General features: G+C 51.6%; 1 protein-coding gene across 2 annotated transcripts in view; it reads left to right on the top strand.

Moving 5' to 3' along the window:
• Nucleotides 1-1,588: 1,588 nt before the first annotated feature.
• Dlgap4 (DLG associated protein 4) overlaps nucleotides 1,589-24,477 on the top strand; it is a 154,424-nt gene continuing 131,535 nt past the window's right edge. Inside the window, exon 1 of one of the 2 annotated variants that reach the window (XM_036186424.1) lies at nucleotides 1,589-2,205. The gene's annotated coding sequence lies outside the window, so the exon portion shown is untranslated. The remainder of the gene's footprint in view (nucleotides 2,206-24,477) is intronic. The other variant, XM_036186423.1, reaches the window with a different exon arrangement.

Here is a 24,477-nt window from a genome sequence, read left to right as displayed (position 1 = left end):
CCCTGCTCAAGAACCAGCAACAACTCCCTACCCCCTTTCTAGACACGACTTTGACTTCTAACAAGAAGCCTTATCACAATATCAAAGACATGGTTTACAAATGGCTGGCCAGCAGCTCAACACATACTCATGTCCTCACCCTTCAGCTTCAGAAACACGTCATTTCAAGCACACTGAGGCCTCTGTCACACTCCCGTCCCGTCCCTCAGGCTACCACTTGCCAAAATTTGCTATTCATCATTCCAGTGGGTATTTTTATAACTATATTACATATACATATGTCCCCAAATAATACATAGTATTGTGTTGCATGTTTTCCAACTATGTATCTGGCTCTTCCTGTCTGGAACTTGCTTTTTAAAAATCCAATAATATGTTTTTTAAAAAACCATTTTTTTTTAAACAATTGTACTGAACCTGGGCGAAGCTGGCATCCTACAGCCCATCACTGAGTCTTCCCAAGGCCAGTGTGGTTTTGTGATCTATCCTCACAGATGTTTTGAGGCTCATGGCGTGGGGACAGCCTTTTGTGGTCACTGTTTGCCCAGGCTCCAGACAACGGCTGTTTAGGCTGTGTCCAGCTTTCCTTTTATAGACAGTGCTGCTGTGAGCATTGGTGAACAAACCTTTGGAGCCCTATTCCGAGACCTACACCTGCTCATTTTAACCAACTACTACACAGCACAAGACCGCTGTCCAGCCCCATCAGAGGATCCCAAATCTATGGAGGTCTTCCTAGTTACCCAGGGGCCTTTGTTCTCTACTGACAGCTGCCTGAATCTACAGCCACCCCCCTACCTTCCTCCTCTAGGACTCCAAACTGACCTCTCTTCTGCCCACCTTTGCCAGGAAGCCATCTTGGGCAGCATGGGTCATGGTGTGTCTCCTCTGAGCCCTTAGCTGCAGTGGTTGGGAGTCCAAGTACCTCAGCACTCTCCCCTCCCTCCTGGGAGTGGGGGGAGGAAAGGTTGTTCTTGGGAAGGGAGGCATGGGTGGACCAGGAGTGTGAGAAGCTGGTACATGAAATTGCTCTGGGTCTTGAGGGATGAGTAGGAGTTTGTCAGTGAGGGATGGTGGGAGGGCATTGCAGGCTCAGGGAAAGGGGGACCGGTGGCTTCTGGGATAGAGATGTGAGGAGGGTGGGCAGGCAGGGGAAGAGAAGAAAGAGGACTGTGAGGAGCCTTGATTGCACACCTGGTATTCTCCAGGGATGGCTGTGTGGGAGCCAGGGGAGGAGGTGCATCCATATGACACCTCCTGAGAGCCATGATCCAACAAGGAGCGCTTGCTTATACTCATTTCTTGGGTTTCTTGAGACGATAGATGCTATGTTGTCCCCACTGTGCAGGTGGAAACACGGGCTCAGGGAGAGCCTCTCTAGTTTGTGATCACAGAAACCCCCAGGAGAGGTAGGACAGGTGCCGAGCCACTAATTCCAGAGACGCATTTAGCCAGGTACCGCGGCCCAAAACAAGGGTTCTGCAGGAAGCGGGTCACCGGGAGGGGGCACCCGATCCTAGAGGCAGGAACCCCAGCGGGGAAACGGGGGGGGGGGGGGCTAGAAGCCTGACTCCCGCGGCGCGACCTAGACCAGCCTCATCTTTTTGGAGCCTCAATTTCCCTACTCTACAGGGAGCGCAGCCACGGCCAACACGCGTTCTTGCTGACCCACTCAACAACCCAGGTTTCCAAGTTCGCGCGCCACCGCGGGCCCGCGCTGTGTAACCTCGCTCCGGTAGCCTGCCCTCTCTGGACGACCGGCCGCAGATTCCCAAGCGCTCTTTCAGCTACACACCCAGCGCTCGCAGCTGCGGCGTCCCTCCTCCCGTCCCTCCCCCGGGCCGGCGCGCCGGCCCCCGAGCGGCCCCCGCGGTCCCCCGCAGCCCCGGGCCCCCGGCCGGATCCGCGCCTGGTTTTGGGCGCAGCCGCGCGGCCCCCTCCCCCGCGCGCGTCTCCCCGCCCCCCGCCCCCTCCCCGGCGCTCTCGGGGAGCCGGGGCCGCGCGGCTCCTCCTCCCGCAGCCGCATCTGGGGCGCCGCGCCGGCCGGAGGAGAGGCATGGGGCGCCCGCGGGCCGGGGCCGGGGCCGGGGCCTAGGCGAGCTACGCTACGAGCGAGCAGAGCGAGCAGAGCGAGCAGAGCGAGCAGAGCGGGGCGGGCGCAGCGCAGAGGCCGAGCGGACCGAGGCTGCCGAGCGGCGGGCACAGGTGAGCGCGCGGGGGTGGCACGCGTCAAGACCATCCTCCGAGGCTAGACCCCGGGCAGCCCCGGGCCGCGGCCAGCCCCGGGGACAGACGCGCGCAGCGGCGGGGTCTCCCGGATCCTCCGACGGGCCAGGGCGCAAGGGCCTGGAGCACGATGCGGGCCGGCCCCTCCAATGCTGCTGCTGGCCCTTTCCTGGCCCGGGTGCAGGAGCCGCTGCCGGCCCTCCATCCGCAGGCGGCCGCCGCTGCAGCCCCCTCCCGGCCGCGTGTCGGGGCGGTCCGGGCTCTCTTGCCTTCAGCCTGCCGCACGCTCGTGTCCCCTTCCCGGGCTCTCCCCGGGACCCGGCATCCAGGGAGGGGGCGGACGACCCCGCGCCGCATCGCCCCCGGCGCTGTCGCGTGTCCGGGAGGGGCCGGGCGACCCTGGCACCTGGGCTGGGGGGGCGCTCACATGGCCACCGGAGGCCCCCACGTGCGGCGCCCCGCGGGAAAGGGGGTTCGCGTGCGGAGCGGGTGGAGGGTAGCCCAGGTGGCTGCAGAGGCCAGCTGGGTCCAGATGTGCTGGGCCTGCTGGGAGGGGACATGTGCTACCTGGGCAAGTGATAGTCCCCGGGCCTCTTTAGGCAGAACCTGCCTTGTCGGATTCCCCATCCGGCCCTTCATCCATCTCCTTTCTCGCGTTCTCCCACACTGCCTGTGTGGGGCTGTCATAGACTGTTGATGTTGGGGGGGGGGGATGAAATGGGGGAAGGGTGGTGGGTAGGTGGGTGGGTGAAGGCCAGTTGTGACGGAGGTACCCTGAGGATGGGGAACCCCACTCTTGGAGGGCTGTACTGATGGGGAGGGTGTAGAAATGACAGAGGGGGAGGGGCTGCAGTCCCCAGCCGTAGGGAGGCTGGACTGCCCCGCCTCTACTCCTGGCACCTCCTGTGAGGTGGGGGAGGGTCGGGTCCTTCTGCCTCTGTGGCTTCACTTGGAGGAGGGCACCTTTTTCTGCAAGGCTAGAGGTGATGGCAAGAAGCTGTACAGGACCATGGCAGAATGCCTGTTGGAGGAGTCTGTGGAATTCTGTCCCTCAGGTGGCTACCTCTCTCTCCCCTACTCCTCTGTATCGAGAACTGTGGGCTGCCTGGGCCAAGGGTGGCCCGAGGGGCCTGAGCCAGACTATTGACAACGGGGCTGGGTGGGGCCGCAGAGCTCGTTTCCGGGCTGATGGCTGAGGTTCTAGTGTTAGGAACCACTGTTGGGGGCCACCCTCCCCCTCAGCTGGGCTTCAGCGGCTGCTCCACAAGCTCCGAGTATGTTCCCAGGAGCTTCTGAAGATGCTGTGCTGTCTGTGCACGTGGGCCAGGCGTGTGTGTGCCTGTGTCTATTGGGGTAGGGGTGGGATAGAGTTCGTGGGTCTTCTTGGGGCTGGGGTGCCTGTGAGTGGTGTCCGTGACGCCCTCGTCCATTTAGGCCAGGTGGAGCTGGGCTGGGCATTGGCGAGGTGGGCAGGGCCCAGACTCAAGAGAAAGTGTCGGGTAGGCAGGGCCTGATGACTGAATTACAGAATCGGGAACCCAGGAAGCATCCTGCTGGTGTCAGCCGGAGATGAGCGGCAGGTTTGAGGGCTGTGCCCCGGGGCGCAAGGCTGCTTGGCAGCCGAGGTTGCTGTTTTGAAGGAAGGCTGCGCAGCACTTGGGAGCTGAAGGTGGAAGTGTGCTTGGAGCTTCCAGAGGACTCAGTGACGTATCTTGTGTGTCGGGGCACCCACTGGCATCTTGTTGGGATTTTGTGGCTCACAGGCATCTGGCTTCATAAATGCCGGTGTAGCTACACACCGCGGGATGGTGTCCAGTGCACTTGATGAGGCAGAGAGCTGGTGGTCCCTCCCCTCCCATACAGCTGTGATTGATGGAGATTTGTTTATTTGAACAAGCATTTAAAAATAGCCTCCTCGGACTCCAGTGCACTTCAGTATTTCCATTTAAACATTCTGAAATGCGAATGAATAAAAATCTGAATTCAGATTTTCTCTTTTTGGGAAAGCATATAGTTGGTGCCCAATAAATGCCCACAGCTGCCAGGATGAAGCCCAGCCTCTTTCCCACCGCAACTACCTCTCAGCTGCATCTTGTCCCCCACCTCCTCTCTCTCTCTGGCTCTGCTCTCCCTGGCCTGCTTTCGGATCCTGGAACACGTTCAAGCTGCCTTGAGCCTCAGGGTCTTTGAGCATGCTGGGTTCTCTGCCTCCTCCCCCCTCCCCGCCCCCCACTTTACCTACTTAACTATGCTTATCAGCCTAGCTTCATCCTAAATATTACTTTTACAAGTAATTACTTCCTGAATGCCCAGGCCACTCTGTGTCCCTACCAACATCTGCACAGCTCCAAGACCTCTGTAACTTTACTGTCCCGCCCGAGTTCTGTAGTGCACAGCACTTGGTGTGATGGATGTGGGAGGGGCTGTGTCTGTCACACCTTCCTGCTAGCGTCCCTGTGCTGGGGACTGGTCTTCTGGCTGAGGGGACTTGGTCCTATTATTTATTTTATTTTTTGGTTTGAGTGGGTGAATGTGAACTGGACCATTCCAAGTGGAGGGCTGGGCATTGGGCATGGAGGAGACTTGGCCAGGTCCAGTTGCCCACATGACTGTTCCTCTGGGTTCCTGCCTCCAGCTGGCTCTGTACACCCAGAGGCATTTGTCAAGCTTGTGGGAGTTATAGGTCTGTGGCCTCTAAAATCCCAGTGTGTCCGCGGGAGTCCAGAGGTCCTGGCAGAGGCCGAGGTCATGCTTAGGTAGGTCCTGCATCTCTGGGCGCCCACCCCTGTAGCCCTGTGGTCTCGCACCTGTTCCTGCATCAGCTCATGAGTTCACATCAGTTGCCTACCTAGTTACCCCTTGTTGCTTTGGTGGGTCCTGCTGGCTTTTCACTTGGTTCCTTGTCTGCCATTCCATCTTTGGGCCTCTAGTGTTTCCTGCTCCACTCAGCACTCAGTGCTGTGTCAGGCTGAGCACATAGAGTCAAACCAAAGGAGATCCAGTAAGTAAACTGGATCCTGTCCTGGGGACGCATGCCACCCAGTGCTGGAAACATACCCTAGACGACACGTGCTGGTCTGGGTTTGGAAGCCTTAGGGATTTGGGTGGATAGAGGGTGGAGGAGCAGCCCTGCTGGCTGAGGACCTCACTGACATTTATAAAATCAGGAAGGCCTGTGTCCTGATAAGAGAGGTGGCCCTCCTGAGTGGTCCTCGGGGACACTGGTCATGAAGGTGGGCTGCTTCTGTGAGCTCTACGGGGTGCAGGGTGGGGCTTGGTCGCTCTAGTAGGTTTGAAGGACTGGGTATGAACAGGCCCAGGGCTGTGGTCCACAGAGTGATTGATAGGCTTGGCAGTTTCTAGGAGCTGAAGGGGGCTGGCTTAGGTAGAGACCGCACTGTTAAGTGAACTCTGACTGGGCACCTTTTGGGTAAGGCTGTTTACCCAGCAGGGCTTCCTGTGGTGGAGGATGAAAAGGCAAATACATGCCCACTCCACTCGTGTGGTTGGTCTCTGAGCCATGACTACCTTTCTTTTATATATGTGGTTCACAGTGTGTGTGTTGCTGATTCTCTTTGTCCATCTACTCAGTAGTCTCCTGGCAACAACCTCAGGCCAAGACTGAAGCCTTTAGGGTATGTCTAGCATTCTGCTGTGTGCAGGATACATCTACTTTCTGCATTTTCTGGTCATCCCCTTTGTAAGAGTGAAGAGCAAATACCTTCATTTAACTGATGAGGAAACTGAGGTGCAGGAGCTGCCCAAGGTCACTCACAGGCTGGAGAGTGGGCCCACAGCCCGGGAACCCCAATCACTGGGCCCTAGGGGGTGGCCATTGTGTCAAGGCCTCTCTCGAGTAGATGGTACATCACTTCCTGAGCTGAGGAGCAGCCTGGATCCTTCTGTGCTGGGTTTCGCAATGCCGCCTCCTCCCACCGAGCAGTCTGACGTGGCCTTTTCAAAAACCCAAAATGAATGGAAGCACATTTTGTTTGGAGAATTTTGCTACACCCCTCACCAGGGCTGGTTGCAAAACCAGGCTTGGAGATTCCTGCTAATGTTGACAGTGATAATAATAATAACAGCCGTTATCAGCAGCTGACAGTTAAAAAAACAACAACTATCGTCTTGACAAAGCATCATTGACCATCTCCCAGAACTAAGTATGGTTCAAGGCCCGCTATTTAGTAAATACTGACTCCAAGCACCCTGTGTCTGCTTCGGGCTCTACCATCCCCTTATCTTATTAGCCCCATTTTACAGGTGAGGAAACTGGACATGAAGAGCTATAAGTAAGTGGTCCAAGGCCACATTGGTGGCAAAGCCCTTATACCAGTGTTTGGGTCTAAGTGAGTTTAGAGGTGCACCTTACTTAGCTCAAATCATCTGGGGGGATCCTGAAGTTCCCATTCACTCACCAGAAGGAGGTGGAGTATGAGGTTTGTGGGGGTCAGCTGTAGTAGGCTCCTTCCTGGCCATGGGGAACCTGATCATTTACACTAAAGGTGGATGCCCACCTGGTGTAGGCAGGCAGCCCCAAGGCATCCTTGGAATTCAAGGGCATTGGCAGCAGACAAGTCTCTCAGCCTACCATAGGCCTAGTGTGAGCTCTACTGCCATGGTCACTGTGAAGGGGGGGGGTCCTAAAGGGGGATGTGACCCATCCTTAAAACTCCCGAAGGTGTGAGGAGGTTACATGGTGATAAGTAGCCACAACTACCAGCCCACCAGGGAAAGGAAAGAAGTTATTTGGTTCCCAGGACTGTTCAGTTAAGAAGCAGACTCCCGCCAGGCAGTGGTGGCGCACGTCTTTCATCCCAGCACTGGGGAGGCAGAGCCAGGCGGATCTTTGTGAGTTCGAGGCCAGCCTGGGCTACAGAGTAAGTTCCAGGAAAGGCACAAAGCTACACAGAGAAACCCTGTCTGGAAAAAACAAACAAACATACAAACAAGCAGACTCCCTTCCTTTGAAACAGAGCAGCAGGCCCCTAGGGACAGGGACAGGGACAGGGACCCATCTCTAGGACTGGCTTTACACATGATCAGAGGGCTATTTGGTGCTCTAGGGGGCTCATGGTGAGGGAGCCCAGGATGGGGTCAGAGTCTGTCTGATGATACAGGAGTGAGGCAGAAACCCTAGCATATACACCAAGCAAGACCAGCTGAGGCATAAATTGAGTGCTTACTGTGTGCCCAGCATTGCATGGGGCCCCAGACGTGATTAAGGAACCATCCTGACTGGGAGGCACCGGGACACCACGCACCCCAAGGTTCTGGTCTTGGGGCTTTGAGCACTTGGCCTACTGGGTTTAGGTATTTGTCTTTGTGTAGGGACAGGCTCTTGGCAGGTCATAGGGCTTCTTTCTTGACATGTCAGGAGTATGTGCTGTGTGCTTAAGGGACCGTGAGAAGGATGGTGAACTGCTTGTTACTTCGTGGCTGTGTGTCCTGACTCAGGACCTGGCACCTCTCTGAGCCCCGTGCTCTCCATCTCTTTTGGGGCCTGGGGGTGCCGTCTGAGTCTTTGTCAGTTCAGCTCTCTGGATCTACAGGGTGAACTAAGCTGGACTTCCCTCCAGTAGGTCTCAGGAGTCTGTTTTATGTTTTCACCCTGACAGCTGCCTGGCTTCCCCACCACCCTCTGTCCTTCAACTGCTCCTGCAGGCTGACTGGGCGCTGTGCTAGTGACGTGGCCATGCACTGTGGAGTACAGCTTGGAAACGGAGATCGGTTTTGCTAAAAATGGGGGAAAGGTTCTTCCCACCACTCCAGCACCCCAGCTGCCTGCCTGCCTGCCTCCCCGGGCTATTGCCAAGTCCAGCATTCTTAGCTCTGCTGGGTCCCTGGGGAGCTGGAGCTCATTGGAGGCTCTGAGTGCCAGGGCCTTGCTGGTCCCCAGGCCCCAGTGTCCTCCTTTACTGGACGGCATGGAGTGTGTGGGGCTGGGCTCTGGGCTCTGCAGCTTTGTAATGACCTCTTTGGAGGCTGCCTGGCTGCATGCAACCTGCCTGGGGTAGTGATGGCTTCCAGACGTCTGCCACCAATGTTTTCTATGCATAGGGAGTGGGGTGCTGTGCTTATCTCTGCTTTTGTCCAAGGAGACGGGCTTGCAGGGAGGAGGGGCACTGAGCCAACGGTGGTTGGGTAGGATTTGAACCCAGGTATGTATACCTGACAGTCCAGGCAAGAGGCCACCTGGTGACTGAGTCTTCTTTGGTCTTAGTTTCCTCTCTGTGTTTTGGGAGATGGAAGTGGTGTGGGTTGGCCTCGCCCATCTTCCAGGCCCCACGTGGTGCTGCTGTGGTCACAAGTAAGGAGGTGTGAGCATCTCACATCTTGCCTTCTCAGAGACTTGGCACTTCTGGGCTGTGAGGGATTCCTAGAGGACCAGGCACTTGTGAGAACTCCCAGGGACCGTGTGGAAATGGCAGAGGCAGCAGCTCCAGGTGACTCTGGGGTCCTGCTCAGCCCTGGGTCAGACCTATTTCTGTGAGTTTCACCTGACCTTCCAGGTTCTCTGAGAAAGTGCAGTGTGATGGAGAGGTCCATGGTGATGTGATGGGTGCCTCAGCCGTCCCATTAGATGTCACATGTGTAGTGTGCTTGTATGTATATGTGCGGTATGTATATAGGGTGTGTGTGTGTGTGTGTGTGTGTGTGTGTGTGTGTGTGTAATGTGTGGTGTGTTGGAGGTATGTGTGGGGCATGTATGCTGTGTGGTATATGGGGAGGTATGTGTGATATGTATGGTATGTATGTGTGTGTATCTGTGGTATATGTGTGATGTGAGGGGAGACGTGTGTGGTATATGTATGATATGTGTGTGTATGGGGCATATATGTGGTGTGAGGGGATGTTTGTGTGGTATGTGAGGTTACATATGGTTTGTGGAGGTGTATGGGGAGGTGGATGTGGTATGGATGTATGTTATGTATGTGTGTGGCATGTAAGTAGGTACATGTGGTATGTATGTGTGGTGCGCATGTATATGGTGTGTGGGAAGGTAGGTATGGTGTGTGTGTGTGTGTGTGTGTGTGTGTGTGTGTGTGTGTGTGTGTGAAGTATGGAAAAATATACCTAGTATGTATGTATAGTGTTTGTGTGTATGCGGGAAGTGTATATGGTGTGTGTGTGTGAAGGCATCTGCACGGTCCATGTGGGCCATGTGTGTCTGTGACATGTGGAAGGGTGTACGCCAGCATATGGGGGATGTATGTGTGTCCGGTGTGGATGGAGACCGCCCCCACTCTGGCCAGGCTTTTTGTCGGATCCTTTGAACACTGAGACGGGGATAATGTAGACACTGTCATCCCTTGGGGCTTCCCCCTCTACTTCCCTTCTTACTCTGAAGTATTCCTTCAGCAAACACATGTCAAGTGCGTGCTCCATGCCCTGAGCAGATGCTGGGCATACACAGTGAACAAGTGGCTGGTCCCTGCCCTGCAGAGCCGTGATCCTCTTGGGAGGCCTGCAGTCGTTACATAACCTTCTGGATGAATGTAAACTCAAGGCAGGGACAGGCGCTGCTACCACGCAGAATACTGTAGCTAGTGCTGGGCGTCAGGGTGGACTGTCCCTCCCAGGAAGTGACCTGAGGCCGGGAAGGTTGGTACAGAGCCCTGAGATGGGGCAGCATGGAATGCCAAGGATGTGGCATGGAGAGCGCAAGGAGGATCTTGGTGTGAGTTAGTCAGCTGGGCCTCATGGTCTGATTGGCTACAGGAAGACTGTTGACAAGTATGTAGAAAATGAGGACACGCTGCCTAGGTAGGACCGGAAACGTGGTGGGATGTGGACTGGTAGAGTCCACCATGGCCGCCGCTGGCGGAGGCCCTGTCCACTGCCCAGTCTGCTCTAGGACATTTGAGCCGCTCTCCTAAGGTGGCCTGGGGTATGGCAGGACCCTCCCTCTCCAGCTTCTCCTGTGTGGATGCTTCTCCATGAAAGAAACTAGGGAGCCACAGATGGCTCCAGAGCAGGGCAGGCCCACAGTGCTCTCCTGACCAGCATCTGCCAGGTTTCCCGGCACTGGCATGGAACGTTGGCTGCCTGCCCACCTGCCAGGGCCAAGACCAAAGCTGGCCAGCCTCTGCTGACCCAGTCTGCACTTCCCTCTGCTGACGCCGGCCAGGGCAGGGGCACCAGCAGTGGGCAGCCTGGGAGCTGTCACCGTGACCCACTGTAGCCCAAAGCTTCCAGGAAGCATTTGCAAGGCTGGGTTTGATGAATGGCAAGGTCATTCTCAGAGGTGGGCAGAGAGGTGGCCTTTTCTCTGGATCCCTCACGGTGGGCCTGGGATTCAACAGCAACCAGGAACGTGGGCTCCTCCTGCAGCTTACGACAGCCAATCGCTTCCCAGACTTCCCTCAGGTCTGCTCCTGTGTCTCACACTCAGGCAGTTATGTCTGATTTAGGACCACACCCAGCCCCCAGCATGACAGTTGGCGTGCTCTGTCACCCATCTCCTGCAGTGACCCTGCTCCTGCAGCACTACATGAGGACCAGGGTATTTTATAACATTGTGTGTCACCTGCCTCCCAGGCTCTGCCTTTACTGTCCCTGCGGCCTGGGGGGCCCTACCCCAGAATCTTTGTTCCTGTTCATTATCCGAGGCTCAGCTCAGGCCTCCTTTTCCAGGAATCCTATGCTGTGTGTCCTCGTGGTTCCCCGCACCCCACAGCAGGGTAGACTGTGGGAGGGCCTTTGGGCATGCAGGGGCCTTTGAGTCTGATGGAACCAGTCTACACATGAGCAGGCATCCAGTTAGATGTGGTACCCAGGCACTGTGGAGCCTAGCAGTGCATGCAGGTGCAGCTGCAGAGGAGCTGGGGGGAGGAGAGGGGGGAGGGTGGCGCCTTAATGGGTATATCACGAGGCTAGAACCACACAGCTGTCCATGCCAATGTGCCCCTTTGTAACTTCCTCTCTGTTCCTCTCCCAGCCTTGAGAACATAACCCTTTCTGGAGGCCAGTCCCTCATCTGGCCTGGCACCATAGTTTTTGAGGCTAGTGGGCTGGTCTCTGTTAAGCTGGCCTAGAGGTCAGAGCTGTCTTTCCCACCTGGGAAAAGCCAGAGTCTGAAGGTGTGTTTCCTTTCTCCTTCTCTTCCTTGATTCATTGAGTTAGTGTCTTTCTATGTAGCCCAGGCTGGCCTTCAACTTACTATGTAGCCCAGGCTGGCCTGGAACCCGAGGTCCTTCTTCCTCAGCATCCCGGGTCTGGGATTACAGGCTTGTGTTCCCACACCTGGCTTCATTTTTTGTTCTTGTCCTGTAAGCTTGGTATGTGGCCTGCCTGTTCCTGCAGCTGGTGTATGCTCTCTCCTGCAAACGCCCGCTGTGCCAAGGATTATTTTAGGCCTGGCAGACATCCATCTTCAGACCCAAAGGGTGACAGTGAGGACCATTTGGAGCTGGACACAGGGACCTGTAGTTGGGTGCTGGTGCACAGTGGTCTCTGAGAGTCAGACCTTGTCTGTGTGTGTGTCCACCATCACAAGAAGCAACCCAGGGCCAATGAGGTGGGTAACAGTACTCCTTTGGGGGTAGGGGTCCTGGAAGTAGGACCTGTCCTCTCCTGGGCCCAGGACCCAGTGCCACCCTGGGAAACTGATTCTCATTCATTCATTCATTCATTCATTCATATTTTCTCTCTCCCTCTCTCCCTCTCTCTCTCTCTTCTCTCTGCCTACCACCAGACTTATCTCTTCATTAGTCCTGTGGAGCAGGACCCTGAAGCTGGTGGTTGAAATCCATATTACACAGGTGTCCCACCCGGGACACCTTCAGGAGCCACCCGAGGAACTCAGTGGAGACCCAACATGGCCAGGTGCCTGGGCCAGAGAATGGCATTGTTTGTCATCTCTTGAATGACTAGGCAGGGAGAACAGTGTCCTCTCAGGAGGGGAAACAAGGCAAAGAAAAAAGATGGCATCCCTGAGGTCACCTAGCTGCTGCTGGTGGAGCCGGGGTTAGAACTGGCCTCAGAACCCAGCACTGCCCTTCCCAGACTGAGAGTGGGTCGGGACATGGAGGCTGGCTGGGGAGACTGTGGGCTTCTTTAGTGGGGTGTCCACAGCAGGCCATTTCTGCTCTTTTCATGAGTAGGGTTTTTTGTTTGTTTGTTTGTTTCCTGGTTTTGTTTTATACAGAGAAAGCAAAAAGGAATGGAAAGCGGGTATGGGCCTCAGTCCCAAGAACCCTGGGAAACCGCAGGCTGGGCCTCCTGGAGGAAGCCACCAGAGCTTCCCCACCCTGAGTGAGGTGATTATGAAGGTTTGTGAGTTAGAAGCTAGGTTTACCAGCTGTGTGACCCTGATCAGATACAGGAACAACTCTCAGGCAGAAAGTTTCTCCTTTTGTACCCCAAAGAGTGCCCATGGCACTGCCTGCCTTGAAGGCTTGATGCGTGTGTGAAGTGGGGTCCCGAATGCCGCGGTGTCTAGAACAGAGCCTGGTGCATAAGAAACGGCTGCTCTGCTCCTCTGCCCCTCCCTAGCCCCTGGCTTGCAGAAAGACCTGGGCTGCCCTGAGAGACCAGCGTGAGAAAGAGGATGAGGAGGTGAGCAGTGTAGAGAACTAGCACAGAGGGACAGATGGTGAGAACAAGGCAGTGGTCAAGATGGGCCAACAGAGCTGCCCAAGAGAGCCAGTACTCGGGTGTATATAGGGTAGGGTCTCTGTGAGAGCTTCAGAAAGTAAAAGAGAATTCTTGGAACCATCAGGGTCCCTATCGAGCCTAGGAACCAGAATGCCTGTACCTCCCCACCTCCAGGCCTCTCTGGGACCCTGCTGGAGTCCTTCCCTCCCTGGAATCCTCCTTTTTTGGCTGGCCTGGTTTGTGCATGACCCACATTCCCGGCAGCAGCTTTGGGTGGGAGGGTAGGCAGTGGGCCTTTGCTTGGAGGGTCTCTGCCAGACCCAGCCCTGACCTTGGGCTCCAGGGCACCTCCCTCCGTCAGGAGATACAGCTGTAAATTGTGGGCAGGTGGTCCAGCTCTCCCAGCGCCCAGGCCTGCCATGAGCTCCATATCCCATCTGGGCACCCCGCATTGGGGAGCTGATATATTCAGGCCACACGCTCTGTTCTGTACTGGGTCTGGGTAGACTGCGCTTGTGAGGGTGGGGAAGCCAGGGCTGTGAGCAGCCACACCTGGTACAGTATCCCAGCCTTCCAGAGCTGTTAGCCAGGCTGTTGACTGCTGGAGGAGACATTGGTGATGGCAGGTGTAACATGGAGAGGGAGTCCTCTGCTGATGGTGGGTGGCTCCCCGTTTTTTCTCCCTGTCCCCTAGGGCTTCATTTCTCTGACCCTTCATATCCAGGTCACAAACAAATCCAACTATTTGCTCCCTGCCTGTGCTCCACCTCGGAGCTCCTCCGTCCTCTGCTCCATTTCAGAATGTGAGCACTTTCCCCCTTATGAGGCTTCATGGCTACTGCGGACCGATTGCTAGAGACATGAAGGTGGGGGCCTCCAAGCTGACCAAATCTTAGATCAGGAGATGGCTCTCAGACTCCTAAGATAACCCAGGGACACCTGTTGACGTAGGAGAAGTCTTACAAGGAGCATCGGGATGTGGTGGTGACCAGGGCCAACATTTTGGAGGAATGGTTCTTGCTGAGACCTGGCAGTTAAGCTGGAGTGAGCCAACACCTGGAGACAGCAGCCTTCCTGGCTGGAAGGACAGCAGATGTGAAGACCCATGGAAGAGGCTGCTTGTAGGTGTGGACAACCAGAAGGCAGGCAGTGAGTGGCTCTTCTCAAATGCCAGGCTGAGGAGCTGGGTCACCTCAGCTGGCCATGAGGAGCTGTGGGTGAGTTTTCAGCATGGCTGTGGCCAGGTCAGGTGCAAGCATGGCTGAGTGACTGGTCACTGCTTCCACCCGCTGCTCTTCAGGCTGCCCAGGCTCCCACAGCAGATGCACTGGGCCAGGCTGGCCAGCTGGGAATCAGAAATAGCATGCACATGCTCGGGCGAAGTGCTCCCCTTCCTCAGCGCCTTTCAGCTGCGCCTGCGTGCCAGAGTCAAGGACGGCTCAGTGCTCGCAGGCTGGGTGACCTTCTCCCTCCCTCCCGTTTATTAATACACCACCCACTGGGGCTTAGGCAGAGTGAGGGGAGTGAGAGCTGCAAGATGGAGGACAGCAGGTTCTGGTCCCTGACAAGGGAAGTGCTGAGGCTCAAATTCTACCTGTCCATCAGAAAGATGCCCAGGATGGATGGAGCGTACCCACCTTGCTGTCCCTCCTTCTGGCCACCATTCATTGGTAGCAGCCTTCTAGACATCCCTACCCCAGTCTGCCTGGTGGGTGTACTCATTCTTGAGTTAGTCATCCTGTGCCAGGCCCTGTGGTAGGCAGGAACTGTGGATACATGCTTGCTGTTGGGAAACTCAAATTACGTGAAGCCATGACGAAGCCCAGGTTGGGAGGCAGTGCGAGCTGAGGATTCAGCCTGGGGTCCCAGAGGCTTCCAGGAGGAGGTGACCCTTGAGCTGAGGCCAAAAGGACGAAGGGTTGCCCACATGGGGTCAAGATGACCGTTTCTACAGAGGGGGCTCCATATGTGCAAATAAAGTGAGGGAGGCCTGTTGGGAAATAGAGGGGAAGATGGCCAGACGGAGTGAGTTTGGGGCAGTGTCCACCAGGAGTGTGCAGCCTTGAGGACTATTGTCAGGGTTTCAGGGTTTACATGAGGGCCTGATGCCTAGGTGCAAATCCAGATGTGCCACTCACTACCTGATTTCAAGCAAGTTACCTCAGCTCCCTGCCTCAGCCTCTCCGAGTGGAGAGGATCAGCGGCAGTCCCTACTCGGGAGACCATTGTGAAGAAGGAAGGATGCCATGAAGCCCTTGGGGTGGTGCTAGGCATGCAGCAGATGCTCACCAACGGTGTTGTGGATGATATTGGCATTTTTTGTGGGTGAAGTGCAGATGTGGTCCAGTTTCTCTGTAGCTGCCTTTGCCCCCATGTGAATGTTGTTTCTCAGCCAGAGACTAACTGGATTTTGTGAGTTGACACAGAGGCTGTGTCTTGTTTGCACTGACCCCGAGTGTCCTGTCCAGTGTGATGTGACCACCATACCCAACTGGTCAAGGAGCCCCAGCCCTCTAAGCAACAAGGATTCTGCCCTAGACCTTGCAAGGGGAATGCTCCTTTTGTCCGGGTGCCCTTCTTCATGCTCTGTCAGGAAGCTTCCTCGATGCTGTATGAATGGGTACCACGCTGAGTGGATGTCTCCGCCTCACATCCGATACTGTTGACAGGCTGTTGGGTCACTTCCAGGTCTTGACTGTGGACAGCGCTCTTCTGCATTTTCCTCTGCATGCCTTTTAGTGCAGCCAGGGCTGGGTTTCCCCATCACAGACAAACATGCCAGCTTTGGTTGGTGCTGCAACACAGTCTTCCTAAGTGCTTGTGCTGATAAATTCCCACCTGCAAGTTAACTTCCGGTTCCTGTGCCCTCACCAACACACCGACTCCACGTCTTTCCCATCAGCTATGGACATTCTCCTGTGTGGCTAGATCGACTCATGCCAGGTCCTAAGTGGTGGTCATAGTAAGTTGTTCCCATATTAAAAACAAACAAACAAACAAACAAAACAAGTAAGGTTTTGTTTTTGTTTCTGTTTTTTGGGTTTTTGTTTGTTTGTTTTTTTGGTAGTTGTTGTTTAGATAGGGTCTTTCCATATAGCCCTGGCTTTCCTGGAACTTACTATGTAGACCAGGTTAGCCTCAAGCTAGCCTCTGCCTCCCGAGTGCTGGGATTAAAGGCATGTGCCACCACACCTGGCTAATAAGTAAAGTTTTAATTAATTAATTAATTTAATGCATTAATTGATAAAAGAGTAAAAAGTTTAAAAGAAACCCATAAAATAAACATTAAAAATAAAGCAATGACAGTGAAGACCCCCTCTGGTAGGTGAATGGATGAATGAACTGTGGTATATCTACATAATGGAATATTATTTGGTAGTAAAAAAAGATAACTTACCAAGTTACCAAATTGGAAAAAGAAAAAAAAAATGACAGGGAGAAATGTGTAACATAATTACTAAATGAAAGAAACCAATCTGAAGAGATTGTAACCTGTGACCGCACTATCCATCTATAACTTTGGAAAAGACAGATCTTTAGAGACAAGGAAAGATCAGTGGTTGTGGTTGCTTGGGATAGAGAGATGGGAGGGAGGTTGAGGAGATGGAGCTCAGGCATTTTGGAAATGGGGACAATGAAACTGTTCTGAATGATGCTGCAGTGGAGGGGTCCAGGCCAGTACACACTTGTCAGAACCTAGGGGCTGTGCCGCACAGCTGTCCGCTGTAAAAGCTGCTGTGCTGGCATAGCGAGTGAGTTCTGAATGGGGGTGACTGTTGGGGAGGGTGGGGTGTGAAACCTGTGTGTTCTGCTCAGCACTTCTGTAAACTTTAAACTTTTTTTTTTTTTTTTTTTTGGTTTTTCCAGACAGGGTTTCTTTGTGTAGCTTTGCGCCTTTCCTAGAACTCACTTGGTAGCCCAGGCTGGCCTCGAACTCACAGAGATCCACCTGGCTCTGCCTCCCGAGTACTGGGATAAACAGGCATGCGCCACCACTGCCCGGCACACTGTAAACTTTAAAGCTCTAAAATACTATCTATTTATTTAGGCTTTTTGAGACAGTGTTTCTCTGTGTAGCCCTGGCTGTCTTGGGACTCCCTGTGTAGACCAGACTGGCCTTGAACTCACAGAGATCCCCCTCCCTCTGCTTCCCTAGTGCTGGGATTAAAGACGTGCACCACCACCACTGCATGGTTTAAAATATTGTTTATTTAAGCATAGATAAGATGTCAGAAATAATAAAAAGGAAAAAGACAAAATTGAAAATCAGAACAAGTGTCTGCTGTGACTCGGGACCTGGGGTTCCTGTGGGCCCATCCCTGTGGAGATTTTTCTTTTTAAATTACATTTATTTACTTAATTTTATTGTGTGTGTCTGTGCGTGTGTGTGCATGCTGCAGCGAGCATGTGGAGGTCAGAGGACAGCTGGTAGAAGTGGGTTCTCTCCTTCCTCCATGGAGATCCTGGGAATCAAACTCATGTCATCAGGCTTGGCAGCAGGCACCTTTGCTTACTGAGCCATTTTACCTGCCCAAGACTTTCTTTTCCGTGTTGGAGGTGACTGTCTAGGAATGCTGGTCCCACCCCTATTTCCTCCTGTTGTGCTTGGTCTTTGGTGGAAACACATCTCTCTTACTAAGCAGGGCTTTTAGAGGCTTGACTCCCTCCCGGGGGAGGCGATTTAATCCTGGTGCCAGAGCAGGAGCTGTTGTGTTTGGGAACAAACCTGGAGATTGATAAAGTGACGGAGTCATGGGCTCTGGGCTCTGGGCGTCACTTCTGAGCAGGAGTGATTTAGAATGGCATCACCCTGCCGCGTGTCAGCATCTCAGTATAGTTATCTCCAAATGGTGTCGAGAGGCTTGCTGCATCCTGGAAATAAATGATTATGGATGTGTGAACAGATGAGTCTTAAAATTTCAAGACAATTTTAGAACCTTTAAGTTAAAAGAGCCTGTGAAGGTATGCCGGTTTAATCTTTATCCCTAGTGTAACCTTGATTTATCCCTCTTTTAAAAAGCTTATATTGAGATGTAATTGACATATAATAGACAATACGTATTTAGAGATAAGGAACTGAAAATACCCACCACCATCCAAAGTTTCCTGGTCACCCCTGTAATCTCCTCCTTGCCCTCCCCCCACCCTCCTCCCACCTGCCCCTCCCATTCTCTGTGATGGAATGACACACTAGTGTACTCTCTCCATCATCCTCACGTGCTGCAGCATCTGCCGTAGCTCTTCCTTGTTTATAGCTGAGTAGTATTCCAATGGTGTGGGTGTGTCACCATTTATTTACTGATGGGTTTGCTTCTTACAAACAAAGCTCCTTATGGACAATTACATCCAACTCTTCCTATGAATCTGTGCTTCATTTCTCTTAGGCAAATACCTAGAAGTATTTCTTTTCTTAGGTAAATACCTAGAAAAGTGGCTAGATAAGATGGCAGGTGTGTGCTTAGCTCTTTAAGAAACTAGCAAACTTCTCCAGAGTAACGTTCCCATTTTAGTTTTCCCCCATCAGTGTGGGAAAGTTCCAGTTCCTCTTCCCCCTCCTCAACACTGGTTGAGGCTGATGTTCTCCTATAGCATGAACTCTCGCTTCCTTAAGGACCAGAGGTGTGGAACATCTTTTCATCCAGAAAAGATGTGTGAACACAGTGTTACCCCAGTTTGTGGGCTATCTGATCGTTTCTTTAAGACCGTCTTAAAGGAGAGAGTTTCAATTTTGTTGTTTGTTTTTGTTGTTGCTTTGGTTTTGGTTTTGGTTTTTCAAGATGGAGTTTCTCTGTGTAACAGCTCTGGCTGTCCTGGAACTCTGTCTATAGCTCAGACTGGCCTAGAACTCACAGAGATCTACCTGCCTCTGCCTCCAGAGTGCTGGGATTAGAGACATGTGCCACCACTGCCTAGTGATGGTTTTAATTTTGATTAAGCCTATTTATCACTTCATTCTCTGACTTATATCCAATGTTGTTGTGTCTAAGAATCCTTTGCCTAACCCAAGAGTATCATCCTCTACAGTTTTTTTTTAAGTTTTAAAGTTTTTATTAGTTTTTAAATTAAATTTATTTAAGCATATAGGTGTTTTGTCTGCATGTATGTCTGTGCACAGCATGCATGCATAAAATAAAGTAATGTTTCTTGTTGTTGCTTAGCAAGCTCACCTGGCTGTGCTGCATCCCTTGTGTTCCTTTGTTGAAGATCAGTTACGGGGGGGGGGTGGTGCTGAAGCCTTAGCTCAGGGTTGAGGAGCACCTGCGTGGACCAGGCTTTTGGTTAAATTTCCAGCAGATAAATACAAACAGAACGAAAACGGTTGGAGGAGAGAGACAGAGACAGAGAGACAGATTTAAAAGTAAGTTACTTACAGCTGGAGATGTCCCTCACTTGGCAGAGGGCTTGCCTAGCCTGCAGGAAGCCCTGAGTTTGATCCCCAAGCACCACATAAACCAGGCATGGTGGTGCAAGACTAATCCCAACGTTTGGGAGGTAGAGACAGGAGGATCAGAAGTCAAAGGTCATGGGCTCTAGAGATGGCTCAACAGTTGAGAGAGCTTGCTGTTCTTGCAGAGGACCCAAGTTCAGGTTGGGGCACCCACGTTGCCTCACAACCATCTGTAACTTCTGCCCCAGGGGTTCTGATGCCCTCTTGTGGCCTACACAGGCAGGTGCACTCATGTCCTCATATACATACATATACATGTACTCATAATTTTTTTTTTTTTTATTTCAAAAAAGTTCAAGATCAGCCGAATGGTGGTGGCGCACACCTTTAATCCCAGCACTTTGGAGGCAGAGGCAGGCAGATCTCTGTGAGTTCAAGGCAGCCTAGTCTACAGAGTGAGTTCCGGGACAGCCAGGACTATTACACAGAGCAACAAACAAACAAATAAAAAGTTCAAAATCATCCTCAACTACATAGTGAGTTTGAGGCCAGGCTGGGCTACATGAAAGCCTGACTGAAAAAAAAAGATCAGCTAGTCATGTGGTGTGTGAGCCTGTGTCTGGCCTGTTCTGTTCTCTTGGTCTGTTGGTCTATCTGTCTGTCTGTTTGTCTGTCTCCAGGGGTCTTGCACTGTTCAGACATCAGGCCTTCTAACTTTGTGGTACTCTTTCAGCGAGGGTTGCTTTGGACTCTTCTGTATCCTTTGAGTTTCCCTGTGAGTTTGAGAATTAATTTATCAGTTTCTACAAATACCTGCTGAGATTATGGTTGGGGTTGGTTTGACTCTTTGGATCTATTCGAGGAGAATGAGCATGTAAACAATTCAGGAAACATTTTAAAGATTTATTTTTATTTTACGTGGATGAATGTTTCGCCTGCATGTTACTCTATGCTCTGCTTTTGTACCTGGTGTCCACAGAGGCCAGAAGAGGGAGTCGAATACCCTGGAACTGGAGTTGGGGACAGTTGTGGGCTGCCCTGTGTGTGCTTGTGAGGGAACCCAAGTCCTGTATTCCTCCTCTCTGCCGAACCATCTGTCTATCCCGATACCGCATTTTTTTTAACCCTAGGCAATATTTCTCACATCTTATTCAGATTTTCTTTTCCTTATTTTGCCAGTGACCAGGGCTTTGGCGTTGTTTTTAACTTAGGTAGTTTAGTTTCCCATTGTTCTGTACTTTTACTCCTTTGCTTATACTTATTCCCATTTTTGTGCAACTCTAGGTGACATTTAGAATTTTTTAATTTGCATAGTTCACAGCCAGGATAGAAATAAAGCAAGTTTTGTGTTCTGCTGCTGTGTCTGGCTGCACTGGTGAATTCACTGGCTGCTGGAGCTTTCTGTGTGTGGGGTCCCATCGCCCTTCCTCTAAGGGTGAACTTGTTGTCTGTAAGCCTCTTCCTTCCAGCTCAGTGTCTTTTCACTCAGCTTCTTGCTCGATTCTCTGGCTAGAACTTCCGACGTGTTCTGAGCAGGAGATGTGAGGGTGGCCATCCTTGCCTGGCTGCCCATCATAGGGGAAGAGTCCACTCTTCATCCACTAGGACAGTGGCTGAGTATTGGCAGATAAACTTTAATTTTTTTTCTGTGCCTGTGCTGGAGAGATGGGTTAGTGGTTAAGAGCACTTACGCTCTTGCAGAGGACCTGAGTTCCGCTCCCAGCACCCACATGGTGGCTCACAACTGTCCATAACTCCACTTCCAGGGGATCTGATGCCCTCTTCAGGGGTGCTTCTGGGACTAGGTATATACGTGGTACACAGACATACATGTAAGCAAAATGTACATGCACATAAAATTTAGGAAAGAAATATTTCCCATGAGCCTGTTATCAGCATTCCAGCAAGTTTGAGGCCAGCCTGGTCTACAAAAGGGAGTGAGTTCCAAGCCAACCCGGGCTCCACAGTGAGGCTCTATCTTTTTTTTTTTTTTTTTTTTTTTTTTTTTTTAAGCCAGGCTCTGGTGGGGCATGTCTTTAATCCCAGCACTTGGGAGGCAGAAGCACAGAAGCAGGTGGATCTCTGAGTTCTAGGCCAGCCTGGTCTACAGAGTGAGTTCAAGGCCAGCCTGGTCTACAGAGTGAGTTCCAGGACCACTAGGGATACACAGAGAAACCCTGTCTCAAAAACAAAACAACACAAACAAAACCCCCTAAACAAGTAAACAAAAACAAATCAAAACAAAACAACAAAAACCCCAAACATCTATTTGTTGGTGGTTTTGTTTTTATGAGATGGGAACTCATTCTGCGTGGCCTCAAACTCATATTGACCCTCCCACTTCATCCTCCAGAGTGTGGGTTATGGCAAGGACCACACCCTCAGCTTCGTGGGTTCTTTTCTGTGTGGAGCCATTCTCTTCTGAGTTTGCTGAGATGTTTAAATTGTGGATTGTGTTGAAGGCATTTTTGGTGTCTGTTGAGATGCTCATACAGTTTATCTCTTGGCGTCAGATGATACCTTTCATGGATTGGTCCTCACATGTGGAGCAAACCTTCATTCTTCATGTGAATCCCATTTGAACATGGTGCTATTCTTTTGTTTTGTTTGCTTTTTGAGACAGGGTTGCTCTGTGTATCCCTGGCTGTTCTGCAACTCAGAGATCCGCCTGCCTCTGCCTCCCAAGTGCTGGGATTAAAGGAATGCACCACCACCACCACCCGGCAGGATGCTATTTCTTTGGTGAACAGTTGAATTGGATTTACTGAAACTTTGGAACTTTGGCATCAGTGTTCATGGAGGATGTTGTTCTATTTTTATTTTTTTATTTTTGGAGATTTGAGGTCTGATCATTTATTTGTTACTCTTAAAGACTTATTTTCAACTGGACTTAGAAGTAGAAGCTCTCAGCGAGGACAGCCTACGTCTCCTGGCAACCTGTTCCTGGCATTTCCTTTAGTTCCCATCATTCTCTTGGCCAAAAGTTTAGCATATTCGGCAGCCTCCTCATTTCTTTCTTAGTACGATGCTTTTCCAGAGCAACGCATCCAAGTTCCTGTTGTGGGACACGTGGAGTAGGGAGACACTGAGCCTTGGGCGCTTTGTCCTGGGCTTCTAACCATCTTTAAGGGTTTTGTAAGACCATATTGGCAGACATCATCTTCTTTAGAGAGAGGAGGCCTCTGGATTCTGCCAGCTCCTTTGAACCCCAACCTTGGAGGCACATAGTGTCATCAGTTCAGAAATATCTTTCTCTCCATTTTTTTTTAAAACAATAACCAAGTTGAGAACACTAAGATTGGCATCCACAATGAATGAACTTGCACTTCCTTTCTCCCCTGGTCTATAACAAGAATGCCCCAGGACCAGAGAGATGGTTAAGAACACTGGCTGCTCTTCCAGAGGTCCTAAGTTCAATTCCCGGCCACCACATGGTGGCTCACAACCATCTATAATGGGATCTGATGCCTTCTTATGGCATGGAGGCATACATGCAGACAGAGCATTCATACCTAAATATATATATATATATATATATATATATATATATATATATATATATATATATATAAAGAATGCCCCTTACCCAGCAGTAGGCTCCCTCCAAAACTCATTGTTTACGGGAGATCCTTGTTTGTTCTTCCCGCCACTGACTGAACCACACGACCTTCCACTCTTTGCCCAGCGCACTGGCAGCTACTTCTGTGGCCATGTACTTCTCAGAGAAAAGTATGAAGTCCATCCCCTACTCAGTGAGTGTGTGGCAGCCAGCAGCTGGGAAAGATAGATTCCACTTCACCTTGACACCGCCAACACTTGGGAGGTGCCACAAAAATACAGGAAGACGCTCGTTTTCATTGATTGTGTTAGTTTTCAGGCATGAGTATTGGGGCACCATACAATGAGGAAGAAGTGTTGCCTTCTCTTTACTCTTTTTAAAAAGGATTTATTTATTTGTAGCTTATGTGTGCCGGTGTTTTTGCCTGCACGTGTGTCTGTGAATCACAGGCATGCAATGCCCACGGAGATAAGAAGAGGGCATCAGATCCCCCAGAGATGAAGTTACAGACCGTGTGAGCTGCTATGTGGGTGCCGGGGACTGAACCTGGGTCTTCTTCGGGAGCAGCCAGTGCTCGACCAAGCCTCTCTCCAGCCCCCTCTTTAACCCTTTACAAACAAAAACAAAAACAAACAAAAACCAACAACCCACCATCTCTTTCAACAGTTGGGATTGAATGAGCTATGAGACCTCTTTGTGGAAAAGTTTTTTTCTTGAGTTTATTCATGTGCTGTTGTTTATTTGTTTGTTTTTTTGAGACAGGGTTTCACTGTGTAGCCCTGGCTGTCCTGGATCTCACTCTGTAGACCAGGCTGGCCTCAAACTCACAGAGATCTGCGTCCCAAGTGTTGGAAGTAAGGCATTCACTACCACCACTTGGTGAATTCTCTCATTTTAAAAATTAAAATATTTGAATTGATCCATAAGATTGTACATATGTATGAAGTGTAATGTGAAACTTCACTGTGTATCATTATGCTGTATTCAGGTAGTCATTTTGTAGGAGAGCATTTTCCACATCTTTTCTGGCCTTTTGAAATACATATAACTGTGGCTCTAGACACCAGAACACCAGTGTATCAAGGTACTAACTCTATTGGTAAACATTTTCCCCTGCAAATGCAGTTTCCTTAATAAATATCGGACCACTTAGTTTATCAGCTTATAGCACCTTTGATTGACTGTACCTTTCAAGAAATGTATCCTGTTCAGGCCAGGAGTGATGGCCTTTAATCCCAGCACTTAGGAGGCAAAGACAGGCAGATCTCTGTGAGTTTGAGGCCAGCCTGGTCTACAGAGCAAGATCCAGGACAGTCAGAGCTGTTCCATATAAACAAACAAACAACAACAAAGAAATTTGTCTTGCTTACTTACTCATTTCTTTCTAAATGTATCAACAAAAAGTTATTTATAATATTCCATTGTTATCATTATTTTTGGTGTGTGCATGGATGTGCATGAGATGTGTGTATGTGTTCATGTGTGCGGGGTGCAGGCACACTTGTGCGTACATGTGGAGGTCAGAGGGCAGCCTTAAGTGTGGGTCCTCGCTTTTATTCCTGACTTAAGAGAGGATTTCTTCTCCATGCTGTGAGCCAGGCCAGTGGCCTGTGAGCTTCTGGAGACTGTCCTGCTCTGCCTCCCATGGCTTGCAGGAATACTAGGGTTACAACCACTCCTTCTGCACAGTCTGGAGTTACCCACT

This window comes from Onychomys torridus, chromosome 4, assembly GCF_903995425.1.
Source record: "Onychomys torridus chromosome 4, mOncTor1.1, whole genome shotgun sequence".
Lineage (NCBI taxonomy): Eukaryota > Metazoa > Chordata > Mammalia > Rodentia > Cricetidae > Onychomys > Onychomys torridus.
Note: the sequence above shows the minus strand (reverse complement) of the source record. Positions and strands in the feature narration are given on the sequence as shown.